We start from the raw sequence: 13,454 nt of genomic DNA on the forward strand, positions 1-13,454 counted from the left end.
GAATGGTATTGTTAGTAGTAGTAGTAGTAATAGTAGTATTGCTGTGGAACATTAAAGACAAATTTGAGGTTAATGAGATTGATTAATGTAGTTGAGTTTATCTGCTTATTTACAGTTGTATGGATTCTGGACCACAGTGGGCAGAAACTCAAGTCTGAGTTGAATTTTTTTTGTTTTGTTTTGTTTTGTTTTTTTTTCCAGGGATGTTAGGGTTAAGGTTCCTTCAAGTATAGTGAAGAAAAGAAGGAACCAACTAGAAAGTATAGGAGAATGATTATGATTATTGATGGTAGAATGTAAATTGGGTGTGGCAGGAAGTGAGGACACAAAAGTGATGATAGAGAAAATTTGCTCAGGTTAATGAGTTGTGGGCCATGTGACTCAGAATATCTGTATGAGAAAGAAAAAAGGTAATGGTCACAGAATGAATAATGGAGACTGCAATACCGTAAGGTCATAGCTATAGGTTGTATCACATTCCAGGGCTTATCTATTGTAGAGTATATGAGCTAGAGTGAAGGGCATCACCTTTGTAGAAGATGCCAGTACACTGAGGATTCAGGTTGTTGGAAAGTTTATCTACATACAGATTAAAGTCATCCATAAGTACAATATAAGTGATGGGAAGAAGGTTGACATGAAATAATAAAAAAAAAAAAAAGGGCAAAAAGGGGAAGTGACTATTAGCTATTAGACAACTATCCATTCAAGTTCTTCTCACTGTATTACATATATATAATACAATACAATAATAATAATATGTTATATATACATGTTAATATATATAATAATATAATAACATGTATATATTATATATATACATACATATTATATATGCATATTATAAGAGTATGTATTATGTAAACCAAAATGAATTAGATTTTTAGTAAACTGTTAATACATTCAACAAATTATAAAGATAATTATGTTATATAGCATATTTAATAACTACTTAAACTAGTTGAAAGGATATAATATTACCAGAGCTCTCTTGTCTATCCACATTCCATACTCCTTCCTGATAATTATCGTCTTGCCTTTTAAAACCTTCTGTAATAATAACATTTACTCTAGCAGAAAAATACGTTAGGAATATGAGCTAATGTGAATAATGAATAATTCCTGAAAACCAAGAAGCAAGGTAAAAACAACAATAAAAGTGCTAACAAACACCCCTTGACACAATATTATAAGCACTGTCCTAACTCTTTTATAAATATTAGCTCATTTAATCCTTATAGGATATATTTACTATACCTTCATGAATGCCATAGACATTTCTCTGGGATTAAAATCACAAAGTACATATATTTTCATTTTTATTAGCTTGAGGATATTTAAGACTATGTCTATGAGATTTCTCAATTAATATTCCTAAAATGTTAAAACATGAGGCTTTCTACAGTGGGTCAAAAAAATAGCTTCAGGAGCGCCTGGATGGCTCAGTTGGTTAAGCATCTGACTCTTGATTTCAGCTCAGGTCATAATCTCACGATTTGTGGGTTTCAGCCCTGTGTTAGGCTCTGCACTGACAGTGTAGATCCTGCTTGGAATTCTCTCTCTCCCATTCTCTCTGCCCCTCCTCCATGCTCACTCTCTCTCTCTCTCTCTCTCTCTCTCTCTCTCTCTGTTTCAAAATAAATAAACTTAAAAAAAAAACCTTAAAAAAAGTAGCTTCAAAGCTTCATTCAGATTTAAGACATGATAATTTAAGACTATAATTGAGGCAAATGAAGACAGAGGGTTTTGTCAAGGAAGATAAATGTAAGCTTTTGGGGGATTTTTATATTACTCTATTTTTTTTCAGTTGTCATCACTAGTGATGACAATTGTTCATATTTTTTCACCAGGAAAGTACAAATTAAAATTATATGTTGCTAAATATGGGAAATTTTCCACCTCATTTAATTTGATAATCCATTTTTAATGAAAGATCTAAAAGTAAAAAGCAAAATGTTAATTGGAATATGAATAAAACTGTATATTATTACTTCAGTATATTTTAATTATACATAGATTGACAACTGGGCCATTGGACGTTGTAATAAAGCTCAATGTTATTGAAATACAATTCACATGCTGGACTCCCTCAAAATACTTTTCTCACCAATTTTAAAATTGAATTTCGAGTGGAAACCAAGTAATGAAATTGAGTTAATTGAGACTATGATTTTTCTTTGTATATAAGTGAGTCATTTTATTCTGTTCCCATAGCGGTCATGATCTCATGGTTCATGGGTTTGGGCCCCACATCCAGCTCTGTACTGACAGCTCAGAGTCTGGAACCTACTTTGTATTCTGTGTCTCCCACTCTGTCTACCCCTCCCCCACCCATTCTCTCTCTCTCTCTCTCTCTCTCTCTCTCTCTCCCTCTCTTTCTCTCTCTTTCTCTCAAAAATAAACGTTATTTTTTTTTAATTTTTATTCTGTTCCCATAACAAAAACATGTTTCCTGAAACTTTAGTTGTCCTATAATTAGAAAAAAAAATACACATCATTTTTATAAATTTTACATGTTTGCTTTATTGAACTCTATGACTTTGAGGTTCTGTTCTTGATTTTTTTTATTTAAACTTGTGGTCAATCCCTAAGTATTTATGGAATACATGCATTTTAGTATGTTGAAAACTTTCTCCTCTTCAGTGTCACTCTGCTCAAACTAAGAAGACAATGAAGTTATCAGAAATTTGGTTTAAATTTATCAGCATTTGGATATATAAACTGGTTGTTTAGAGCTGATAGTCTGGCTCAGTCAGTAGAGCATGTGACTCAACGTTAAGGCTGTGAGTTCAAGCCCCATGTTGCGCTTACTAAAAAATAAATAAGTAAATAAATAAACAAACAGACAAATAAATGAATAAATAAATAAAATAAATTCTATACAATTGATATATAAAATATTTTAAACGGTCCCATTTAAAAATCTGCCGTATTTCCACTAATGAAAAATAAATGGTATTAAATTCATTAAATGAATTATTTTCTTCAATCTTCACAATAGCTTTATAGAGCAGATACTATTGGTGTCCCCATAAAACAGATTTTTAAAAATGATTTTTAGATAATTAAATACATTGTCTAAAGTCACATAATAAGTAGATGGAGGAGACAAACTTCAAACCCAGGTCTGTCTGACTTCTGAAACTATATAGCTTTGAAAAAAAATGACCTTATCAATAGCTATATTCCTGGGGAATTAAAAATCTCAGCTTCAATGCATGCTGGCAGAGTAGTCAAAATAAAACAATGATGTAATTAATAAAAATATAACAGACAAAGCAAAGATGCATGTTTATAATTACATTAACCAGGAGACAATGCTGTCTGTTCCCAGAGGAGCTGGTGTGAAGTAATGTCAACTCTGTTTATTGTGAAATCATTAAATGAAATTCACAGTCAAATAAGACCCCTTATGGCACTAACAAGGCCAGGGAACAGTGTTCTCCATGACAAAGATTTTATCTCTAAGGTAAAGAATTTAACAGAGCCCAGTCCAAGAGCTATGAGGGAAGGGCATTCATCACATTCCGGAAGTTTCTAAATTTGCTGTCTCACCACTAGGAATGAAGGAAACTAGAAAAGAAGATATGATTGTGAAACTCATATGCCAAAGACCTATGCCACTAAAAGCCAGTGATTTCATTAGAACATCATACAATGTTACCCCTTCCTCATACCTTACCACCACACTCCAATATAATAGCAGATTGCAGATGAAAAGAATTATATACAAGACACATATTCTCCCTAAGGAGTAGTTAGGAAACTCAAAATGAGAGGAGACAAAAACAAGGGCACTAGAGAATATTCTATCCTCTGGCAACTATAAAATACAGCAAATATAAAATAAAATCAAGTACTGGCTGAAATAACAGGTCCTATTTTTGATAGGACATGCCTAGCTTTCAACAACAAATTACAGAGCACACCAAAGTCAAGAATGAGACAATCTGAAAAGGAAAAATAAGGGGCACCTGGGTGGCTCAATTGGTTAAGCACCTAATTCTTGACTTTGGCTCAGGTCGTGATCTCATGGTTCATGGGACCGAGCCCCACAACAGGCTCTGCATGGACAGCACAGAGACTACTTGGGATTCTCTCTTTCCCTCTCCCTCTACCCCTTCCCCACTCCTGTGCACACACACTTTCTTTCTCAAAATATACATTGAAAAAGAATAATAATCCTAAATGTGTATGAACTGAACAACAGAGAATCAAAATATATTAGGCAAGAAATCATGGAACTGCAAGAGTAGTAGAAAAATCCGTGAGTCTATTTAATTGGAGACTTCAACACTACCTCTGTCATTGATAAATCAAGTGGGCAGAAAATCAGTATGGGTAGAGATGACCCAAACAATATTGCCTATCAACTACATCTTTTTAAAAAATATTTTTTAAGTTTATTTATTTATTTTGAGAGGGAGGGAGAGAGACATACCCAAGCAGGTTCCATACTCAGTGAGTCTCACACAGGGCTCAAATTCATGAATCATGAAAGCATTACCTGAACTGAAATCAAGAGTCAGGCACTTAAATCACTGAGCCACCCAGGCAGCCACCTATCAACTCCATCTAATTGGCATTTATGGAATAATTCCTTCAGCAACAGCAAAACCCACATTCTCACCAAGCATGGATGCAATATTCACCAAGATAGATAGCATTTTGGGCAACAAAATACACCTCAAAATTTTTGAAAGAATAAAAATCATACAAAGTAAATTCTCAGACCACAGTGGAAATAAAGTAGAAATAATAACAAAAATGTAGCTGGAAAATCCCCAAATATTTGGAAATTAAATACATTATTTTTAAACAGCACATAGATCAGGATACCTGGGTGGCTCAGTCGGTTAGGCATCCGACTTCAGCTCAGGTCATGATCTAGTTTGTGAGTTGGAGCCCCACGTCAGGCTCTGTGCTGACAGCTCAGAGCCTAGAGCCTGCTTCAGATTCTGTGTCTCCCTTTCTCTCTCTGCCCCTCCCCTGCTTGCACTCTGTCTATCTATCTCAAAAATAAATAAACATTAAAAAATAAATTTAAACAGCACATAGATCAAAGAAATTCTGTGTAATATGATATAATTTTCTGCAACATGGCATGGAGAAAAGTGTATAAGTAGGGTTAGGAGGTATGAAAGTTTTGTTTAGCTCCCTATTCACTTTATTTGATTTATTCCTCAATGTGCATAATTAAGTTGCATGTAAAGCTCACAGGATTACTATGAAAATTTAAGAAAAGTGATGTAGGTGAAAATGCTTAATAAAATTAAAGTTTATACAGATTTTTGCGCAATTCAATATAAGATCTTCTATGAAGTAGGATATTATCAAGTCCTACAGTGATAATAGCTAACACATATCAAGTACTTTCTAAATGAGGTTCTATATCAGGAGTTTTACAAAAGATTTGCTGATGAAACCATTTTAATAATTTCTTACTGTGTAAAGTTCACTGGGTATTACATGAAGATAATGTTTGAAGATGACTTTTAGTTAAGTAAAGAACTATAATTTGATGCTGGATTCTGATTCATGTGCTTTGTCCCATGAAAATTGCTTTAGCCTTCTCTACTGTCATAATTTCTGTGTGGTGTGAAACATTTGAGCAGGATAATTTTCTACATGAAAATAATTTGTGTAACCTAGATAGAATGCAGTTACTAGAAATATCCATCGTCAGATTGTGTAGTGATTTTGGACAGGGTCAGCTATGCCCTGAGCTAGAACCAAAGAGTCTGATTTAGAGACTATGAATATTAGTGAATTAGTGTCCTAAGATAAAGAAAAAAAAATCAGACTAAAATTATAAAGTTAACTGATATGGCAACAATGTAACATCCCATTCATTCAAATGTAATCAATATATGGATAGGCTAAGGTTCTTACTCTTTCTACAAAGAAAAGTATTATCTGCCAATGATTATAAAAACCCAATATAAATTAGCTTCTGAAGTGAAAAAAGGACTTGATTGATTATAACATAACTCTCAAGTCTCAGACAAGATGTCTAGATCCTACTGGTAAATTACATCTAATTTTGTGAGTTTCTTCAATTTAATGTGTATTCATAAATTATCCTTAACTAAACACAATCTTCAAACACAGTTTGGGCAATGAAGTAGGCAGAAAACCTGGAGAAGATTAGTTGGGAGGATGTACCTAGTCAATTCACTTAGATAATTATGATAATTGTTTCTTTATTATTCATATAGAAGAACTAACTCTCTCACTCTCTTTGTCACTCACATATACACTACTTTAACCGATTCTACTCAGAATGTGCAGTGAAAATGGAGAAAGGTGAATGGACTTACTGACGTATACTTTAATTATATCAGGTCTAATTGGTGAAGATTTCAGAGTCATAATGAGAAATGTTTAGACAACACCATTCTAAATATAAGATAGATGGACTTACATCAACATTAAAGTGGTTAAAGTATACAATATCTATCTAATCAGATACAAAAAAAATCCAAGAAATCACTTGGAAATAAAATAGTAAGTGGATCTATCATAAAATGTAGAATCAAAATGGGTTACTATAATCACTTTTCCTGTGTGACTCATGTAATATTTCCAAAAGCTGTGGTCAAATAATTTTCTTAACTACCAAGTAATCTTTTGAATTCCTTTCACAAAATATGTTGGGCTAGGTAATTAAACAACTCTGTTGTTGAAAACTAGTAAAAATGCTTGGTAATTTTTCAAAAATTTTTTTTTCAAATATCAAACAGTGGACAACATAGCAAGGGATTTAAAGGCTTAAAGTATAAGGAAAAGTGAGAAACAAAGGGTAAGTCCTGAAGCAGCTTTTGTCTGAAGGCATTTGTTGATGTTGGAGGATAAGAACCTAGCCTGTGATTCTTTCCAGGACAGGGTGGCAAAAGTCAAAGCCTGTAGCCCACAGAAAATGAGAAATCTATTAGAGGACCTTCCTAGATCAAGCTGAACTCATAAAGGACTGCACCTTCAGGTTAAAGCTGAACAAGATGTAAGAATTCTGTGTTCAAGAGAAGTTGTCTTGGCCCTAAGCACAGTCTGAAGGAAAACTGAAGAAAAATTGACTACAAGTCAGGCCTCTTAAAGATTTGCCACACTATTCTTCATGAGGATAGGATTAAAAAGAAGAAGAAGAAGAAGAAGAAGAAGAAGAAGAAGAAGAAGAAGAAGAAAAAGATAGCTTTAATATGAAATATTCCCTGAAAGTTAGTGTCTTGAGATGCATTACAGAAGCAAAAGAAAAGCCATCAAGAATTTATACCTCAAGGCATTAACAATTTAAAAAAATAATTTATGCCTCAAAAATATTATCTTCCCCAAAATATTGAGTAGTACAATGAGAAATAACTTACAAAAGTAAGGGAACAAGGCATTGCAAATGATACCCATTAAAAACAACGTTTAAAAAAGCAGGAAAGCAGAAATATACATATATGTCTCTTAATAGAATTATCAGACATAAATTCTAAAACAACTAGGACTTCTTTGTCTAGATAGATAGATAGATAGATAGATAGATAGATAGATAATTTCAGCAATAAAAAAAATTTTTAGAAACTGACCTAGTAAAAATGAAGCTTTTAGATAAGTGATATGCATGAAAAGTATAATAAGGTATGTGTGTGTGTGTGTGTGTGTGTGTGTGTGTGCGTGTGTGTATATATATATATATGACTGGAAACAGGCTGGAAACAGATTATCAGATTATCAAGGATATTAAGAGTGAATATATTGGAAGTTCCCAGAAAACAATCTAGAATGAAGGAAAAGTATATAAATAATAGAGAAAAATTTACAGATATGGAAAAGAGCACATTCACTTATAATTCTAGGAGGAAAGGACTGAGAAAAAGAAGAGGCAGTATTTGAGGGGAAAATGACTACACATTTTCTAGATAAATCTAGAATATCTCTAAAAATAAGATAAAATTTTGGGCATGAAGAAGGCCAGTCATTCTTGATACATGAATAAACCCAAATTCTAATTTTAACACTTCATAGGAACAACACATGATTGTAATACTGTTGGTCCAATAATCGTATTTCAAGAATCTTTGGTCTACATTTAGACTTACAGATGACTTCTTAAGAATAAAATGAAATTTAGAAGGTAGTAGAATAACATATTGACTATTCTGTGAGAATTTCTAGGTATAAATATATTTGATGTTGAGCATGACCAAATTATTCTTTCTTTTTCCCTTATTTCCTCTTCCTCATTTCTTTCTTGCTTGCTTGCTTTCCTTCTCTTTGTTATTTATTTATTTATTTATTTATTTATTTATTTATTTACCTGATATTCCTTCACTAGCTCACCTCACTAACACAAATCCTAAAGATAGACTTTAAGCAGAAACAACACGACCTTGTGTGAAAAGTCTGAAATGCAAGAAAAAAGAAAAATTTTTAAAAATGTAGCTAAAGCTAAAGGAATTATCTGCATAAAATAATACTAATAGTGTGGGTTTAAAAAACATTTAAATCTCATGAATAAAATACTTATAATTAAAATGTAGCATTTTTCCTTAAAATGTTCTGAAATTCTTGAATTTTGTTGGAGAGTAAAAGCTTTAAGGTTGAGACATTGATAAGTTAAGGAAGACAGTTTGTCGTATCTAAGTGTATAAGTCAGGGCTTGACCAGAGAATAAAGCAGTTATATATAATAGATAAATGGATAAGTAGATAAGTAGATATATATTTAAAGATATATAGATATTTATTACAAGGAATTGGCTCATGCAATTGTGAAGGCTGGGTAGACAAACCCAAAATCTTTGGGAAAAGTCATCATGAAAAACAAGCTGGAAATTCTTGGGCAAGAGCAGAAGCTTAAGTCCACAAGTAGAATTTCTCCTCAAGGAAACCTCAGTTCTTCTCTTAATTAAGAGTTTTCAACTGATTGGATCTGCCCACACAGATTATTGAGCATAATATTTTTTTTAACCTAAAGTAAGCAGATTTGAGGGTATCAGTCAAATCTACAAAATACCTTTACAGCAACATAGTCTTTAATGTTTGATTGAATAACTGGTACTATGGCCTAGATGAGTTGACATACATTACCGACCATGACAGTCACCCCTTGCCAACCCAGAACCCATAGTTAGCTCCATGAATCATACTTAATCTCCAAAAAAATACAAAAGAAAGTCATACTTCTACCTAACATGATACAACTATCCTGCACACAGCCAAAAATGCATTAAACATTTACCTAAAAGCAATGCAGATTCCTCATCTGATATTTATTCTTCTCTTTGATATCCTGTAAATTAAATACAGTAATGTAAAGTTAGCTATAGTTAATAAATATATTTTATGTTAGGTGGTTAAGAGGAAATGAAAGAAAAGATGTAAAGATACATACACACATAAATGTATAGCAGAAATGTATATATTTTTGCAATAGGTCATATGGTGAGCAACAGTATTTAAAATTGTGTTCTACTTTCTCTTTCCATGTCTTCTTTGTCATCAGCAAGTACTTTAGCCAGTCATGGTTCTATGTCTCATTGGGCAACCCAAATCTTTTCTGATAAGTCTTGGCCTTCACCATTCTTGTCTGAATTAGGTTGTTGTAGTTTTCCATTGGCATTAATTATAGGACATGACAATACTAAGAGATAACCTAATAGATCTTCTGTACTACAGACATATTGCTTCTCACCTCAAATGTATAGCAGTAGCCCAATTTTCACTTAGTTATGAGGATCAGTTACACCATCCAAAATAGCAACCTCTTCTTTGATCGTTGATACAGAGACCTGAGGAGCCAAAGTGGGCAGGTGGAATTCTTAACTTCCAGTTTAATGGAATCATTATTGTGTTTCCCGGTGGCAGCGCTTCTCCCTTTGGAATTAAGACCTCTAAACCAGCAAATAAGGTCATGGGGAAAGGAAGGAAGAATTAGATCACTAAGGGAAATAGTGTTGTCACTCCCACTTACACTCCTTATTTACTAAACCCATGAATTCTGACTATGGGAGAAATAACACCATATATTGGAAGATAATTCAAAGCATATACAGCTTCCTGGAGAAATTGACCCAGATCTATAAGATGTTGTTCCCTACCTGGCACTGTAACTAAGTCTTCAAAACAGCATCCTGCACTTCATTCAAGCCAACTGCTTCAGAATGATGGATAATGTGGTAAGACAAGGAATTCAATGATCATGTGCCCATTGCTGCATTTCATTTGCTTTAGAGTTCCTTGATCAGAAGCAATATTGTGTGGAATGCCATAATGATAGATAAGGTGTTCTTTCAGTCCACAGATAGTAGTTTTGGCAGAAGCCAAATCCATGGATTTGCCAAATCCATATTGAGAGTAGGTGTCTATTTCAGGAAGAACAAAGCGCTTCCCCTTCCATGATAGATGTTATTGAACATAATCAACATGCCGTCAGATAGCTACCCCAGAGAATGGTGTCTTATCAGGGACTCAGTGTTACTTTCTGTTACTGGAAGACTGGGCGTTCAGCAGTAACTGTAGCTAGATCAGCTTCAATGAGCAGAAATCCATGTTACTGAGCCCATGCACAGCTTGTACCATTGCTACTGTGGCCACTTTGTTTATGATCCCACTGAAGAAATGATAGGTGTGGTTGGGGAAGGAGGCTGACTGAGTTTCAGAGAACAAGTCATCCTATCCACTTTATTGTTAAAACCCTGATATGTTGAGGTCAATGGGTGAGTTCAATTCACATACAATATAAATGTCTTTAATTTTTTTTTAATTTTTTAATTTTTTTTTGAGACAGAGACAAAGCATGAGCAGGGGAGGGGCAGAGAGAGAGGGAGGGAGGGGCAGAGAGAGAGGGAGACACAGAATCAGAAACAGGCTCCAGGCTCTGAGCTGTCAGCACAGAGCCCAATGTGGGGCTTGAACTCACGACTGTGAGATCACAACCTGAGCCGAAGTCGGACACCCAACCGACTGAGCCACCCAGGCACACCTAATGTCTTTAAATTTTTATCCACTCAAAGATGTCTATCTATATGCCTCTTTCAGAGATATCCTTCTCAGTACTTTACCAATCATATTCTTCCCAAGACCTTGACCTTCTACCTAAACCTTTGCTCACTACCATGAATTAGTATGAATTCATACTTTTGGCCATTTCTCTTTCCAGGCAAAACAAAATCAGGCCTAAGTTTCTTCTCCTTTATTCAAATGGTCATAGAGAACCCTTCATGAGGTCATGGGTGTAGGCTGGAAGAGAGAAGATAATGTAACAGGGATAGAGGAGGCAATAGGCACTTAGGAGACTTCCTCATGTATCTTAATGTGCCTTCAGGTTTTAATTAAGTCTGATCTCTTATATATCACTTCTGTTTGAAAAGGGAGTGCTGATGTGCATGCCTAACTTTATGGTATGATGGGTCAGACTACACCGAGTTCAAATGGGCAATTCAGGTTACATGGTAAATGTGTTCACTTAACAGCTAAGCTTTCAGTCTCTACAAAGCCCAGTAGCAAGCCGAAGGCTGTTTCTCAAAAGGAGGGATGACAGTGCTTTGACACAAAATCCTAAGTATCTATGTTGTGATTCATCCTATGAGTCTCTATCTGCCACTGCCTCTTCAAGTACCACAGAATCTTCTGGATCATATGACCCAACTGGCAGAACAGTTTGAACAGCTATTTGTATTAAACTAGCAGCTTCTTCAATCACTCGGTAAATAGGCAGGAGTAGCACACTTGAATGAGAAATATATTATCTCTAAAATCCAAAGAGGTTAACTGGGTACTGGATAAAGTTTTTGGTTGCAGGAGGGACCGGTGCAGCCCATTATTATCTACCTTGGAAGGAATATCTGAACATACTCAACACCACTGGGCCCTTAGATATTTCACTGGAGTAGTAGGTCTCTGAATTTTTGTTGAATTTATTTCATGCAAATGCTTTGCCAATATGTCTAGAATAGTTGTTACTTCTTGCTAATGAGGTCCAATCAGTTTAATGGATCAGTGTGATGTCTTTTGGAAGGGATAGGTGATGAAGTTCACTATAGACTAAATTATAGTGTAGGTCTGGAGAGTGAGTGATATACCCCTGAAGCAGAACACTGAAAGTATGTTCCTAGCTTGCTAGATGAAAGACAACTGCTTCTACAATCTTTACTAACAGGTATTGAGAAAAAAAAAATCCAGATCAATAGCTGCAAGCCAGGTACCAGGAGATATGTTAATTTGCTCAAGCATTAAATCCACATCTGGGAAAGCAGCTGCAATTGCAGTCACTCCTGATTAAGTGTATGATAATCCATTCTGATTCTCTAAGATCCATCTGTTTTCTACACAGGCCAAATAAGCAAATTGAATGTGGAAGTTTGGGGAATCACTATCCCCTGCATCTCTCAAGTCCTTGATGCTGGCACTAACCTCTGCAGTCCTCCTAGGAATGTGTCATTGCTTTTGGTTTGCTATTTTTTCTAGATAGAGGCAGTTTTACTTGCTTCAACCTAGCCTTTGCTAAAATAATAGTGTTTACTCCACAAGTCAAGCAACGAATTTGGTAATTCTACCAATTACTGCATATGTCTGTATCACTGGTGCATTCTGATGACAGGATAAACTGGATACATTAGGACAGGGGCCTGGGCTAAAACCTCATTGAGAACCTGACTTCCATAAGCCCCTTCTCTCACTGTTTGACCACAGTGATGTTTGGGGTCTCCTTGAATTAGTGTCAATTTAAAGTCAGTATCCAGGAACTTCCCCAATGTCTGAATATTTCCCTTTCCCACCCAGTAAGTGGTGAGATGTCTTTGGGGGAAGACTTGGGTAGGTTTCAACAAATAAATTATAACAGAGTGCTTCCTGAAGGGGACCCACCTTCTCCTTCATTTCAAGGGTTTTTGGGTCTACAAACTGTTTAAAGTCTGGGAACTAATAAAAGGACTGTGACTATCTGTTTTGGTGATTCAAGGTAGACCTGTGTACATCTAGCCTAGAATCCATACACTTGCATAGATAAAGTAAGAAGTATTAGACTTCCATCTATTTCTCTTATAGGGACACCATGATACAATATCACCAATATCATAGATCTCTGAGGATTGGGCTATTCTGACAACTGTTGATTCTGTTATCCATAATCACCTTGACTTTAATGATTAAGTGTCACCAATTATACCTTGATGTTCTGCTATCCAGAATTGTCCACAGCATTTGGGGATACCAGTTTGGTGGCAAATTTTCCACTATAGTGCCCAGCCTACATAGAAGAGTGACAATAGTGCTCTTCAACAATATGGAGCTCCCTTCACAAATTTATTTCTTACAGCCATGTTGGAAGGTGGGTCCTCTAGAAATTCCAGGAGTAGGCGAGCAGGTTTTACATGATAAATCTCTCTGCTCTTATAATCTCCCTAAAACTCTAGAAGACTTTCTTTACAATATGCCAAGGCAGTTCTGGAATTTCATCTTTACTTAGTA

The sequence above is a fragment of the Lynx rufus genome, unplaced genomic scaffold (genome assembly GCF_022079265.1).
Source record: "Lynx rufus isolate CCGP_SWC_20201006 ecotype Redwood Valley unplaced genomic scaffold, mLynRuf1.p SCAF_8, whole genome shotgun sequence".
In the NCBI taxonomy this organism is placed as follows: Eukaryota; Metazoa; Chordata; class Mammalia; order Carnivora; family Felidae; genus Lynx; species Lynx rufus.